Genomic DNA, 13,505 nt, shown 5'->3' on the forward strand with positions numbered 1-13,505 from the left:
AGCCAACTTTGACCCACTGCTTGGATGACATCACCATATGCAAATCCATCTGCTGCAGGCCTTCCCCCAGGAATGCTTGCACTAGTTGTTGCATTTGGTTTGTTGTTTGGGGGTGCTTCAGTATTAGGCAGCCTTCTGCCCTCACATGTTCATCTGAAAATATGTGTTCTCCCTGCAGTTGTTGTCCCCAGATGAGAGTTCCCTTGTGCTGCCTCAGTTGAATCTCCTTTACTTGACAGAGATGTGCCTGAGCAGCGGCCCTCCCCAGCCCTATCCCAAATCATACTTATTTTGCATAGGCGATACCATGGTCATGAAGATTGTTCTCCCAGGGTGAGGTTCATTCATTGCATTCTGGGTATGCTGACCCCTGTGATTTCCCCAAATGTGGGAAACTCGACTGCATTATTTGTGGTAGTGGGGGACTGTGTTTGTGCTTTCCTCTGGCCAGCTCTGGAAAAAGTCAGATTTCTTTGTCTCAGATCTTCCTCTAGCCTTGTTCTTCTTTCGAGAGTTCCCTTGTGCTGCCTCAGTTGGATCTCTTTCACTTGACAGGGGGGTGCCCGAACAGCGACCCTCCCCAGCTCTAGCCCAACTCCTACTTACCTGCCAGGTGAGATACTATGATCATGAAGGTGCTTCTCCCAGGGCAAGGCTCACCCATTGCACTCTGGGTGTGCTGCCCCTGCGATTTCCCCAAATGTGGGAAACTTGACTGCATAATTTGTGTTTCCCTTGGTCGGCTCTCGTATAATTCAGATCTCTTTGTCTCAGGTCTCTCTCCAGCCTAGTTTGCTGTCTGTTTCCACTTCTCTTTTCTTCAGCCGCTCCCTTCTATACCCTTGTGCACTATCCTGACTTCTCCTCCCGTCTGCTTACTTTGTGCCTTCCAGTGCACAATGCAAACTACAGGTAGTGCTGCAGGGCCCACACCCTTTTACTTGCCTTACAGAGCAGCTCTGGAGCTGTTACAGTGCCCAGCTGCTGCAAGAAATCAGCTTGAATGCTTCAGGGGATGGGGCATGGCCAACATGAGCCCCACACCAAAGGAGGGTGGAGGTGTTTAATGCGAACTAGGGGTCATCCAAGCACCGCAAAAGGCCGCCATGCCCTGCACGCCCCTTTTCTCTTTTCATATGCAGATGAGGGTTGAAGCCAACTTTGACCCACTGCTTGGATGACATCACCGTATGCAAATCCGTCTTCTGCAGAACTTCCCCCAGGAATGCTTGCACTAGTTGTTGCATTTGGTTTGTTGTTTGGGGGTGCTTCAGTATTAGGCAGCCTTCTGCCCTCCCATGTTCATCTGAAAATATGTGTTCTCCCTGCAGCTGTTGTCCCCAGATGAGAGTTCCCTTGTGCTGCCTCAGTTAAATCTCCTTTACTTGACAGAGATGTGCATGAGCAGCGGCCCTCCCCAGCCCTATTCCAAATCATACTTATTTTGCATAGGAGATACCATGGTCATGAAGATTTTTCTCCCAGGGTGAGGTTCATTCATTGCATTTTGGGTATGCTGACCCCTGTGATTTCCCCAAATGTGGGAAACTCAGCTGCATTATTTGTGGTAGTGGGGGACTGTGTTTGTGCTTTCCTCTGGTCAGCTCTGGTAAAAGTCAGATTTCTTTGTCTCAGATTTTCCTCTAGCCTTGTTCTTTCGAGAGTTCCCTTGTGCTGCCTTAGTTGGATCTCCTTCACTTTACAGGGGGGTACCCGAGCAGCGACCCTCCCCAGCTCTAGCCCAACTCCTACTTACCTGCCAGGTGAGATACTATGATCATGAAGGTGCTTCTCCCAGGGCAAGGCTAACCCATTGCACTCTGGGTGTGCTGCTCCTGCGATTTCCCCAAATGTGGGAAACTTGACTGTATAATTTGTGTTTCCCCTGGTCGGCTCTCGTATAATTCAGATCTCTTTGTCTCAGGTCTCTCTCCAGCCTAGTTTGCTGTCTGTTTCCACTTCTCTTTTCTTGAGCCGCTCCCTTCTATGCCCTTGCGCACTATCCTGACTTCTCCTCCTGTCTGCTTACTTTGTGCCTTCCAACGCACAATGCGAACTACAGGTAGTGCTGCAGGGCCCACACCCTTTTACTTGCCTTACAGAGCAGCTCTGGAGCTGTTACAGTGCCCAGCTGCTGCAAGAAATCAGCTTGAATGCTTCAGGGGCTGGGGCATAGCCAACATGAGCCCCACACCAAAGGAGGGTGGAGGTGTTTAATGCAAACTAGGGGTCAGCCAAGCGCCGCAAAAGGCCACCATGCCCTGCACGCCCCTTTTCTCTTTTCATATGCAGACGAGGGTTGAAGCCAACTTTGACCCACTGCTTGGATGACATCACCATATGCAAATCCATCTGCGGCAGGCCTTCCCCCAGGAATGCTTGCACTAGTTGTTGCATTTGGTTTGTTGTTTGGGGGTGCTTCAGTATTAGGCAGCCTTCTGCCCTCCCATGTTCATCTGAAAATATATGTTCTCCCTGCAGTTGTTGTCCCAAGATGAGAGTTCCCTTGTGCTGCCTCAGTTGAATCTCCTTTACTTGACAGAGATGTGCATGAGCAGCGGCCCTCCCCAGCCCTATTCCAAATCATACTTATTTTGCATAGGAGATACCATGGTCATGAAGATTTTTCTCCCAGGGTGAGGTTCATTCATTGCATTTTGGGTATGCTGACCCCTGTGATTTCCCCAAATGTGGGAAACTTGACTGCATTATTTGTGGTAGTGGGAGACTGTGTTTGTGCTTTCCTCTGGTCAGCTCTGGTAAAAGTCAGATTTCTTTGTCTCAGATCTTCCTCTAGCCTTGTTCTTCTTTCAAGAGTTCCCTGGTGCTGCCTCAGTTGGATCTCCTTCACTTCACAGGGGGGAACCCGAGCAGCGACCCTCCCCAGCTCTAGCCCAACTCCTACTTACCTGCCCGGTGAGATACTATGATCATGAAGGTGCTTCTCCCAGGGCAAGGCTCAACCATTGCACTCTGGGTGTGCTGCTCCTGCGATTTCCCCAAATGTGGGAAACTTGACTGCATAATTTGTGTTTCCCCTCGTCGGCTCTCGTATAATTCAGATCTCTTTGTCTCAGGTCTCTCTCCAGCCTAGTTTGCTGTCTGTTTCCACTTCTCTTTTCTTGAGCCGCTCCCTTCTATGCCCTTGCGCACTATCCTGACTTCTCCCGTCTGCTTACTTCGTGCCTTCCAACGCACAATGCGAACTACAGGTAGTGCTGCAGGGTCCACACCCTTTTACTTGCCTTACAGAGTAGCTCTGGAGCAGTTACAGTGCCCAGCTGCTGCAAGAAATCAGCTTGAATGCTTCAGGGGCTGGGGCATAGCCAACATGAGCCCCACACCGAAGGAGGGTGGAGGTGTGTAATGCGAACTAGGGGTCATCCAAGCGCTGCAAAAGGCCGCCATGCCCTGCACGCCCCTTTTCTCTTTTCATATGCAGACGAGGGTTGAAGCCAACTTTGACCCACTGCTTGGATGACATCACCATATGCAAATCCATCTGCTGCAGGCCTTCCCCCAGGAATGCTTGCACTAGTTGTTGCATTTGGTTTGTTGTTTGGGGGTGCTTCAGTATTAGGCAGCCTTCTGCCCTCACATGTTCATCAGAAAATATGTGTTCTCCCTGCAGTTGTTGTCCCCAGATGAGAGTTCCCTTGTGCTGCCTCAGTTGAATCTCCTTTACTTGACAGAGATGTGCCTGAGCAGCGGCCCTCCCCAGCCCTATCCCAAATCATACTTATTTTGCATAGGCGATACCATGGTCATGAAGATTGTTCTCCCAAGGTGAGGTTCATTCATTGCATTCTGGGTATGCTGACCCCTGTGATTTCCCCAAATGTGGGAAACTCGACAGCATTATTTGTGGTAGTGGGGGACTGTGTTTGTGCTTTCCTCTGGTCAGCTCTGGAAAAAGTCAGATTTCTTTGTCTCAGATCTTCCTCTAGCCTTGTTCTTCTTTCGAGAGTTCCCTTGTGCTACCTCAGTTGGATCTCCTTCACTTCACAGTGGGGTGCCCGAACAGCGACCCTCCCCAGCTCTAGCCCAACTCCTACTCTGCCAGGTGAGATACTATGATTATGAAGGTGCTTCTCCCAGGGCAAGGCTCACCCATTGCACTCTGGGTGTGCTGCCCCTGCGATTTCCCCAAATGTGGGAAACTTGACTGCATAATTTGTGTTTCCCCTGGTCGGCTCTCGTATAATTCAGATCTCTTTGTCTCAGGTCTCTCTCCAGCCTAGTTTGCTGTCTGTTTCCACTTCTCTTTTCTTGAGCCGCTCCCTTCTATGCCCTTGCGCACTATCCTGACTTCTCCTCCTGTCTGCTTACTTTGTGCCTTCCAACGCACAATGCGATCTACAGGTAGTGCTGCAGGGCCCAGACCCTTTTACTTGCCTTACAGAGCAGCTCTGGAGCTGTTACAGTGCCCAGCTGCTGCAAGAAATCAGCTTGAATGCTTCAGGGGCTGGGGCATAGCCAACATGAGCCCCACACCAAAGGAGGGTGGAGGTGTTTAATGCAAACTAGGGGTCAGCCAAGCGCCGCAAAAGGCCACCATGCCCTGCACGCCCCTTTTCTCTTTTCATATGCAGACGAGGGTTGAAGCCAACTTTGACCCACTGCTTGGATGACATCACCATATGCAAATCCATCTGCGGCATGCCTTCCCCCAGGAATGCTTGCACTAGTTGTTGCATTTGGTTTGTTGTTTGGGGGTGCTTCAGTATTAGGCAGCCTTCTGCCCTCCCATGTTCATCTGAAAATATATGTTCTCCCTGCAGTTGTTGTCCCAAGATGAGAGTTCCCTTGTGCTGCCTCAGTTGAATCTCCTTTACTTGACAGAGATGTGCATGAGCAGCGGCCCTCCCCAGCCCTATTCCAAATCATACTTATTTTGCATAGGAGATACCATGGTCATGAAGATTTTTCTCCCAGGGTGAGGTTCATTCATTGCATTTTGGGTATGCTGACCCCTGTGATTTCCCCAAATGTGGGAAACTTGACTGCATTATTTGTGGTAGTGGGAGACTGTGTTTGTGCTTTCCTCTGGTCAGCTCTGGTAAAAGTCAGATTTCTTTGTCTCAGATTTTCCTTTAGCCTTGTTCTTCTTTCGAGAGTTCCCTTGTGCTGCCTCAGTTGGATCTCCTTCACTTTACAGGGGGGTGCCCGAGCAGCGACCCTCCCCAGCTCTAGCCCAACTCCTACTTACCTGCCAGGTGAGATACTATGATCATGAAGGTGCTTCTCCCAGGGCAAGGCTCACCCATTGTACTCTGGGTGTGCTGCTCCTGCGATTTCCCCAAATGTGGGAAACTTGACTGCATAATTTGTGTTTCCCCTGGTCGGCTCTCGTATAATTCAGATCTCTTTGTCTCAGGTCTCTCTCCAGCCTAGTTTGCTGTCTGTTTCCACTTCTCTTTTCTTCAGCCGCTCCCTTCTATACCCTTGTGCACTATCCTGACTTCTCCTCCCGTCTGCTTACTTTGTGCCTTCCAATGCACAATGCAAACTACAGGTAGTGCTGCAGGGCCCACACCCTTTTACTTGCCTTACAGAGCAGCTCTGGAGCTGTTGCAGTGCCAAGCTGCTGCAAGAAATCAGCTTGAATGCTTCAGGGGCTGGGGCATAGCCAACATGAGCCCCACACCGAAGGAGGGTGGAGGTGTTTAATGCAAACTAGGGGTCAGACAAGCGCAGCAAAAGGCCACCATGCCCTGCACGCCCCTTTTCTGTTTTCATATGCAGACGAGGGTTGAAGCCAACTTTGACCCACTGCTTGGATGACATCACCATATGCAAATCCATCTGCGGCAGGCCTTCCCCCAGGAATGCTTGCACTAGTTGTTGCATTTGGTTTGTTGTTTGGGGGTGCTTCAGTATTAGGCAGCCTTCTGCCCTCCCATGTTCATCTGAAAATATGTGTTCTCCCTGCAGTTGTTGTCCCTAGATGAGAGTTCCCTTGTGCTGCCTCAGTTGAATCTCCTTAACTTGACAGAGATGTGCCTGAGCAGCGGCCCTCCCCAGCTCTATCCCAAATCATACTTATTTTGCATAGGAGATACCATGGTCATGAAGATTATTCTCCCAGGGTGAGGTTCATTCATTGCATTCTGGGTATGCTGACCCCTGTGATTTCCCCAAATGTGGGAAACTCGACTGCTTTATTTGTGGTAGTGGGGGACTGTGTTTGTGTTTTCCTCTGGTCAGCTCTGGTAAAAGTCAGATTTCTTTGTTTCAGAGCCTTGTTCTTCTTTTGAGAGTTCCCTTGTGCTGCCTCAGTTGGATCTCCTTCACTTGACAGGGGGGTGCCCGAGCAGAGACCCTCCCCAGCTCTAGCCCAACTCCTACTTACCTGCCAGGTGAGATACTATGATCATGAAGGTGCTTCTCCCAGGGCAAGGCTCACCCATTGCACTCTGGGTGTGCTGCCCCTGCGATTTCCCCAAATGTGGGAAACTTGACTGCATAATTTGTGTTTCCCCTGGTCGGCTCTCGTATAATTCAGATCTCTTTGTCTCAGGTCTCTCTCCAGCCTAGTTTGCTGTCTGTTTCCACTTCTCTTTTCTTCAGCCGCTCCCTTCTATGCCCTTGTGCACTATCCTGACTTCCCCGTCTGCTTACTTTGTGCCTTCCATCGCACAATGCAAACTACAGGTAGTGCTGCAGGGCCCACACCCTTTTACTTGCTTTACAGAGCAGCTCTGGAGCTGTTACAGTGCCCAGCTGCTGCAAGAAATCAGCTTGAATGCTTCAGGGGCTGGGGCATAGCCAACATGAGCCCCACACCGAAGGAGGGTGGAGGTGTTTAATGCGAACTAGGGGTCATCCAAGCGCCGCAAAAGGCAGCCATGCCCTGCACACCCCTTTTTTATTTTCATATGCAGACGAGGGTTGAAGCCAACTTTGACCCACTGCTTGGATGACATCACCATATGCAAATCCGTCTGCTGCAGGCCTTCCCCCAGGAATGCTTGCACTAGTAGTTGCATTTGGTTTGTTGTTTGGGGGTGCTTCAGTATTAGGCAGCCTTCTGCCCTCCCATGTTCATCTGAAAATATGTGTTCTCCCTGCAGTTGTTGTCCCCAGATGAGAGTTCCCTTGTGCTGCCTCAGTTGAATCTCCTTTACTTGACAGAGATGTGCCTGAGCAGCGGCCCTCCCCAGCCCTATCCCAAATCATACTTATTTTGCATAGGAGATACCATGGTCATGAAGATTGTTCTCCCAGGGTGAGGTTCATTCATTGCACTCTGGGTATGCTGACCCCTGTGATTTCCCCAAATGTGGGAAACTCGACTGCATTATTTGTGGTAGTGGGGGACTGTGTTTGTGCTTTCCTCTGGTCAGCTCTGGTAAAAGTCAGATTTCTTTGTCTCAGATCTTCCTCTAGCCTTGTTCTTCTTTCGAGAGTTCCCTTGTGCTGCCTCAGTTGGATCTCCTTCACTTGACAGGGGGTGCCCGAGCAGCAATCCTCCACAGCTCTAGCCCAACTCCTACTTACCTGCCAGGTGAGATACTATGATCTTCACTGTTAGGGCAATCAGGATGTGGAATTCCCTGCCAGGGAAGGTGGTAATGGCGGACTCTGTAATTGGATTTAAAAAAGGAATGGATACATTTCTGAATGAAAAAGCTATCCAAGGTTATAATACTTAAAATATCAACATGGTTAATCCGGGGGTAACATGAGTTATAGTAGCTAACTAGTCATAAAACATTATTCAGCAAGTATGTAGAATCATCACAACTTAAAACAGGTTGAACACGATGGGCAATTTGCCTCTATTCAACCTCAAAAACTATGTTACCATATGTTACTATATTACTATGTTACTGTAGTATACAGAACACCACAATGTAATGAGCAGTGATAGTGAGCACTGATGAGGATACTAGAACTGACACTGAGCAGCAAGATGCAGCACTGGACTATTAGTAATGTACTGTAGTATGCTGAGCACCACAATGCAGCACAAGACAATGAGCAGTGATACTGAGCACTGATGAGGATACTACTGAGAACTGACACTGAGCAGGAGAGACACACTACTAGTATTACTGAGCAGCAATAAGTAACCACTGATACTGAGCACTGATATTGAGATTTCCACTGAGAGAACATAGCCACGTCCTCTCCGCTCTCTCTTCAATGCACGAGTAAAAATGGTGGCAACGCGCAGCTCTTTATATGGAATCCGAATCTCGCGAGAATCCGACAGCGGGATGATGACATTTTCCCTTGTTCAGGTTTTCCGAGTCAGGCAGGAACAACTGAGCCTGCCTCGGACCAGTGTAAACCACGTGGAGTTCGTCGGGAATTCGGTTCTCGGAGAACCGAACCCGCTCCTCTATATATACTATATTACTATGTTACTGTAGTATACAGAACACCACAATGCAATGAGCAGTGATAGTGAGCACTGATGAGGATACTAGAACTGACACTGAGCAGCAAGATGCAGCACTGGACTATTAGTAATGTACTGTAGTATGCTGAGCACCACAATGCAGCACAAGACAATGAGCAGTGATACTGAGCACTGATGAGGATACTACTGAGAACTGACACTGAGCAGGAGAGACACACTACTAGTATTACTGAGCAGCAATAAGTAACCACTGATACTGAGCACTGATATTGAGATTTCCACTGAGAGAACATAGCCACGTCCTCTCCGCTCTCTCTTCAATGCACGAGTAAAAATTGCAGCAACGCGCAGCTTTTTATATGGAATCCGAATCTCACGAGAATCTGACAGCGGGATGATGACATTTTCCCTTGTTCAGGTTTTCCGAGTCAGGCAGGAACAACCGAGCCTGCCTCGGACCAATGTAAACCACGTGGAGTTCGTGGGGAATTCGGTTCTCGGAGAACCGAACCCACTCCTCTCTACCTTATACCCATCAATTGTTTTTATTTTCAATCTAAGCCCCTGCAGTTTTCTGTAAGCATCTGCTTCGCTATGATGATCAACAAGTCACAAGGGCAAACACTCAGGGCTTGAGGCGTAGATCTTAGGACCAGCTGCTACAAGCATGGCAGAGGTGTCACTATCACTGGTGACACCCAGAGAGGTGGCGAGGGAGATTGTAATGCAGTGCGCGCAGATAAACAGCGCAATGGTAAAAAGGAGGCATGGTTTCATAGGTAGGGGCGTGGCCTGGTGGCCTGAATCTACATTTTGTTGCTCCGGGTGTCCCGGGGGTTGGGGGCTGCACCCGGGGACTAGTGTGTGAGCGGTGCTGGCTCCTGCACAGTGACAGGGCATGGCCACCCAGCATGACGCCTCCCTTCTTGACCATGCTGTAATTGCAGTCGCACTGCAGTTCAGCGTGATCATAAAAAATGGTGTAGGCTCCTGCTGGTGCAGACTGTAGAGAAAAGCTGCTGTGACCACGCCCCCTGTGTCTCCTCCGTTGCAGACCCCATTTTGAAGCCTTGCCCCCGGACTAAGAGAAAAGAATGCCCTTGCGCACTATCCTGACTTCTCCTCCCGTCTGCTTAATTTGTGCCTTCCAACGCACAATGCGAACAACAGGTGGTGCTGCAGGGCCCACACACTTTTACTTGCCTTACAGAACAGCTCTGGAGCTGTTACAGTGCCCAGCTGCTGCAAGAAATCAGCTTGAATGCATCAGGGGATGGGGCATGGCCAACATGAGCCCCACACCAAAGGAGGGTGGGGGTGTTTAATGCGAACTAGGGGTCATCCAAGCACTGCAAAAGGCCGCCATGCCCTGCATGCCCCTTTTCTCTTTTCATATGCAGATGAGGGTTCCAGTCAACTTTGGCCCACTGCTTGGATTTACATCACCGTATGCAAATCCGTCTGCTGCAGACCTTCCCCCAGGAGTGCTTGTACTAGTTGTTGCATATGGGCCCTCATTCCGAGTCGTTCGCTCTGTAAATTTCATCGCATCGCAGTGAAATTCTGCTTAGTACGCATGCGCAATATTCGCACTGCGACTGCGCCAAGTAATTTTACAATGAAGAAAGTATTTTTACTCACGGCTTTTTCTTCGCTCCGGCGATCGTAATGTGATTGACAGGAAATGGGTGTTACTGGGCGGAAACAGGCCGTTTTATGGGCGTGTGGGAAAAAACGCTACAGTTTCCGGAAAAAACGCAGGAGTGGCCGGAGAAACGGGGGAGTGTCTGGGCGAACTCTGGGAGTGTTTGTGACGTCAAACCAGGAACGACAAGCACTGAACTGATCGCAGATGCAGAGTAAGTCTGAAGCTACTCTGAAACTGCTAAGTAGTTTGTAATCGCAATATTGCGAATACATCGGTCGCAATTTTAAGAAGCTAAGATTCACTCCCAGTAGGCGGCGGCTTAGCGTGTGTAACTCTGCTAAAATCGCCTTGCGAGCGATCAACTCGGAATGAGGGCCATGGTTTGATATTTGATGGTGCTTCAGTATTAGGCAGCCTTCCGCCCTCCCATGTTCATCTGAAAAGATGTGGTCTCCCTGCAGTTGTTGTCCCCAGATGAGAGTTCCCTTGTGCTGCCTCAGTTGAATCTCCTTTACTTGACAGAGATGTGCCAGAGCAGCGGCCCTCACCAGCCCTATCCCAAATCATACTTATTTTGCATAGGAGATACCATGGTCATGAAGATTGTTCTCCCAGGGTTAGGTTCATTCATTGCATTCTGGGTATGCTGACCCCTGTGATTTTCCCAAATGTGGGAAACTCGACTGCATTATTTGTGGTAGTGGGGGACTGTGTTTGTGCTTTCCTCTGGTCAGCTCTGGTAAAAGTCAGATTTCTTTGTCTCAGATCTTCCTCTAGCCTTGTTCTTCTTTCGAGAGTTCCCTGGTGCTGCTTCAGTTGGATCTCCTTCACTTCACAGGGGGGAACCCGAGCAGCGACCCTCCCCAGCTCTAGCCCAACTCCTACTTACCTGCCAGGTGAGATACTATGATCATGAAGGTGCTTCTCCCAGGGCAAGGCTCAACCATTGCACTCTGGGTGTGCTGCTCCTGCGATTTCCCCAAATGTGGGAAACTTGACTGCATAATTTGTGTTTCCCCTCGTCGGCTCTCGTATAATTCAGATCTCTTTGTCTCAGGTCTCTCTCCAGCCTAGTTTGCTGTCTGTTTCCACTTCTCTTTTCTTGAGCCGCTCCCTTCTATGCCCTTGCGCACTATCCTGACTTCTCCCGTCTGCTTACTTCGTGCCTTCCAACGCACAATGCGAACTACAGGTAGTGCTGCAGGGCCCACACCCTTTTACTTGCCTTACAGAGTAGCTCTGGAGCAGTTACAGTGCCCAGCTGCTGCAAGAAATCAGCTTTAATGCTTCAGGGGCTGGGGCATAGCCAACATGAGCCCCACACAGAAGGAGGGAGGAGGTGTGTAATGCAAACTAGGGGTCATCCAAGCGCTGCAAAAGGCCGCCATGCCCTGCACGCCCCTTTTCTCTTTTCATATGCAGACGAGGGTTGAAGCCAACTTTGACCCACTGCTTGGATGACATCACCATATGCAAATCCATCTGCTGCAGGCCTTCCCCCAGGAATGCTTGCACTAGTTGTTGCATTTGGTTTGTTGTTTGGGGGTGCTTCAGTATTAGGCAGCCTTCTGCCCTCACATGTTCATCTGAAAATATGTGTTCTCCCTGCAGTTGTTGTCCCCAGATGAGAGTTCCCTTGTGCTGCCTCAGTTGAATCTCCTTTACTTGACAGAGATGTGCCTGAGCAGCGGCCCTCCCCAGCCCTATCCCAAATCATACTTATTTTGCATAGGCGATACCATGGTCATGAAGATTGTTCTCCCAGGGTGAGGTTCATTCATTGCATTCTGGGTATGCTGACCCCTGTGATTTCCCCAAATGTGGGAAACTCGACTGCATTATTTGTGGTAGTGGGGGACTGTGTTTGTGCTTTCCTCTGGCCAGCTCTGGAAAAAGTCAGATTTCTTTGTCTCAGATCTTCCTCTAGCCTTGTTCTTCTTTCGAGAGTTCCCTTGTGCTGCCTCAGTTGGATCTCTTTCACTTGACAGGGGGGTGCCCGAACAGCGACCCTCCCCAGCTCTAGCCCAACTCCTACTTACCTGCCAGGTGAGATACTATGATCATGAAGGTGCTTCTCCCAGGGCAAGGCTCACCCATTGCACTCTGGGTGTGCTGCCCCTGCGATTTCCCCAAATGTGGGAAACTTGACTGCATAATTTGTGTTTCACTTGGTCGGCTCTCGTATAATTCAGATCTCTTTGTCTCAGGTCTCTCTCCAGCCTAGTTTGCTGTCTGTTTTCACTTCTCTTTTCTTCAGCCGCTCCCTTCTATACCCTTGTGCACTATCCTGACTTCTCCTCCCGTCTGCTTACTTTGTGCCTTCCAATGCACAATGCAAACTACAGGTAGTGCTGCAGGGCCCACACCCTTTTACTTGCCTTACAGAGCAGCTCTGGAGCTGTTACAGTGCCCAGCTGCTGCAAGAAATCAGCTTGAATGCTCCAGGGGATGGGGCATGGCCAACATGAGCCCCACACCAAAGGAGGGTGGAGGTGTTTAATGCGAACCAGGGGTCATCCAAGCACCGCAAAAGGCCGCCATGCCCTGCACGCCCCTTTTCTCTTTTCATATGCAGATGAGGGTTGAAGCCAACTTTGACCCACTGCTTGGATGACATCACCGTATGCAAATCCGTCTTCTGCAGAACTTCCCCCAGGAATGCTTGCACTAGTTGTTGCATTTGGTTTGTTGTTTGGGGGTGCTTCAGTATTAGGCAGCCTTCTGCCCTCCCATGTTCATCTGAAAATATGTGTTCTCCCTGCAGTTGTTGTCCCCAGATGAGAGTTCCCTTGTGCTGCCTCAGTTAAATCTCCTTTACTTGACAGAGATGTGCATGAGCAGCGGCCCTCCCCAGCCCTATTCCAAATCATACTTATTTTGCATAGGAGATACCATGGTCATGAAGATTTTTCTCCCAGGGTGAGGTTCATTCATTGCATTTTGGGTATGCTGACCCCTGTGATTTCCCCAAATGTGGGAAACTCAACTGCATTATTTGTGGTAGTGGGGGACTGTGTTTGTGCTTTCCTCTGGTCAGCTCTGGTAAAAGTCAGATTTCTTTGTCTCAGATTTTCCTCTAGCCTTGTTCTTCTTTCGAGAGTTCCCTTGTGCTGCCTTAATTGGATCTCCTTCACTTTACAGGGGGGTACCCTAGCAGCGACCCTCCCCAGCTCTATCCCAACTCCTACTTACCTGCCAGGTGAGATACTATGATCATGAAGGTGCTTCTCCCAGGGCAAGGCTAACCCATTGCACTCTGGGTGTGCTGCTCCTGCGATTTCCCCAAATGTGGGAAACTTGACTGTATAATTTGTGTTTCCCCTGGTCGGCTCTCGTATAATTCAGATCTCTTTGTCTCAGATCTCTCTCCAGCCTAGTTTGCTGTCTGTTTCCACTTCTCTTTTCTTGAGCCGCTTACTTCTATGCCCTTGCGCACTATCCTGACTTCTCCTCCTGTCTGCTTACTTTGTGCCTTCCAACGCACAATGC

At 49.6% G+C, this 13,505-nt stretch overlaps 17 non-coding genes and 2 pseudogenes across 17 annotated transcripts; all 19 read left to right on the forward strand.

Annotated features, from left to right (window-relative positions):
* The first annotated feature begins 282 nt into the window (after positions 1-282).
* Positions 283-446, forward strand: LOC135023039 (U1 spliceosomal RNA). Its single transcript, XR_010220047.1, has one exon. It is a non-coding gene; the product is annotated as a U1 spliceosomal RNA (small nuclear RNA).
* Positions 447-598: 152 nt separating this feature from the next.
* Positions 599-761, forward strand: LOC135023198 (U1 spliceosomal RNA). The gene has a single exon (XR_010220202.1). It is a non-coding gene; the product is annotated as a U1 spliceosomal RNA (small nuclear RNA).
* A 674-nt stretch (positions 762-1,435) lies between these two features.
* LOC135023003 (U1 spliceosomal RNA) lies at positions 1,436-1,599 on the forward strand. The gene has a single exon (XR_010220012.1). It is a non-coding gene; the product is annotated as a U1 spliceosomal RNA (small nuclear RNA).
* A 149-nt stretch (positions 1,600-1,748) lies between these two features.
* On the forward strand, positions 1,749-1,911 carry LOC135023267 (U1 spliceosomal RNA). The gene has a single exon (XR_010220267.1). It is a non-coding gene; the product is annotated as a U1 spliceosomal RNA (small nuclear RNA).
* A 674-nt stretch (positions 1,912-2,585) lies between these two features.
* On the forward strand, positions 2,586-2,749 carry LOC135023097 (U1 spliceosomal RNA). The gene has a single exon (XR_010220105.1). It is a non-coding gene; the product is annotated as a U1 spliceosomal RNA (small nuclear RNA).
* A 152-nt stretch (positions 2,750-2,901) lies between these two features.
* Positions 2,902-3,037, forward strand: LOC135023326 (U1 spliceosomal RNA; annotated as a pseudogene).
* A 698-nt stretch (positions 3,038-3,735) lies between these two features.
* On the forward strand, positions 3,736-3,899 carry LOC135023126 (U1 spliceosomal RNA). Its single transcript, XR_010220133.1, has one exon. It is a non-coding gene; the product is annotated as a U1 spliceosomal RNA (small nuclear RNA).
* Positions 3,900-4,051: 152 nt separating this feature from the next.
* On the forward strand, positions 4,052-4,211 carry LOC135023367 (U1 spliceosomal RNA). Its single transcript, XR_010220325.1, has one exon. It is a non-coding gene; the product is annotated as a U1 spliceosomal RNA (small nuclear RNA).
* Positions 4,212-4,885: 674 nt separating this feature from the next.
* Positions 4,886-5,049, forward strand: LOC135023099 (U1 spliceosomal RNA). The gene has a single exon (XR_010220107.1). It is a non-coding gene; the product is annotated as a U1 spliceosomal RNA (small nuclear RNA).
* Positions 5,050-5,201: 152 nt separating this feature from the next.
* On the forward strand, positions 5,202-5,364 carry LOC135023221 (U1 spliceosomal RNA). The gene has a single exon (XR_010220223.1). It is a non-coding gene; the product is annotated as a U1 spliceosomal RNA (small nuclear RNA).
* A 674-nt stretch (positions 5,365-6,038) lies between these two features.
* LOC135023070 (U1 spliceosomal RNA) lies at positions 6,039-6,202 on the forward strand. The gene has a single exon (XR_010220079.1). It is a non-coding gene; the product is annotated as a U1 spliceosomal RNA (small nuclear RNA).
* Positions 6,203-6,344: 142 nt separating this feature from the next.
* On the forward strand, positions 6,345-6,507 carry LOC135023155 (U1 spliceosomal RNA). Its single transcript, XR_010220160.1, has one exon. It is a non-coding gene; the product is annotated as a U1 spliceosomal RNA (small nuclear RNA).
* A 670-nt stretch (positions 6,508-7,177) lies between these two features.
* LOC135023424 (U1 spliceosomal RNA) lies at positions 7,178-7,341 on the forward strand. The gene has a single exon (XR_010220377.1). It is a non-coding gene; the product is annotated as a U1 spliceosomal RNA (small nuclear RNA).
* Positions 7,342-10,581: 3,240 nt separating this feature from the next.
* Positions 10,582-10,745, forward strand: LOC135023028 (U1 spliceosomal RNA). Its single transcript, XR_010220037.1, has one exon. It is a non-coding gene; the product is annotated as a U1 spliceosomal RNA (small nuclear RNA).
* Positions 10,746-10,897: 152 nt separating this feature from the next.
* LOC135023293 (U1 spliceosomal RNA) lies at positions 10,898-11,033 on the forward strand (annotated as a pseudogene).
* Positions 11,034-11,731: 698 nt separating this feature from the next.
* LOC135023040 (U1 spliceosomal RNA) lies at positions 11,732-11,895 on the forward strand. The gene has a single exon (XR_010220048.1). It is a non-coding gene; the product is annotated as a U1 spliceosomal RNA (small nuclear RNA).
* A 152-nt stretch (positions 11,896-12,047) lies between these two features.
* Positions 12,048-12,210, forward strand: LOC135023205 (U1 spliceosomal RNA). Its single transcript, XR_010220209.1, has one exon. It is a non-coding gene; the product is annotated as a U1 spliceosomal RNA (small nuclear RNA).
* Positions 12,211-12,884: 674 nt separating this feature from the next.
* Positions 12,885-13,048, forward strand: LOC135023423 (U1 spliceosomal RNA). Its single transcript, XR_010220376.1, has one exon. It is a non-coding gene; the product is annotated as a U1 spliceosomal RNA (small nuclear RNA).
* A 152-nt stretch (positions 13,049-13,200) lies between these two features.
* On the forward strand, positions 13,201-13,363 carry LOC135023268 (U1 spliceosomal RNA). The gene has a single exon (XR_010220268.1). It is a non-coding gene; the product is annotated as a U1 spliceosomal RNA (small nuclear RNA).
* The last annotated feature ends 142 nt before the right edge of the window (positions 13,364-13,505 follow it).

This window comes from Pseudophryne corroboree, unplaced genomic scaffold (genome assembly GCF_028390025.1).
Source record: "Pseudophryne corroboree isolate aPseCor3 unplaced genomic scaffold, aPseCor3.hap2 scaffold_396, whole genome shotgun sequence".
NCBI classification, from domain to species: domain Eukaryota; kingdom Metazoa; phylum Chordata; class Amphibia; order Anura; family Myobatrachidae; genus Pseudophryne; species Pseudophryne corroboree.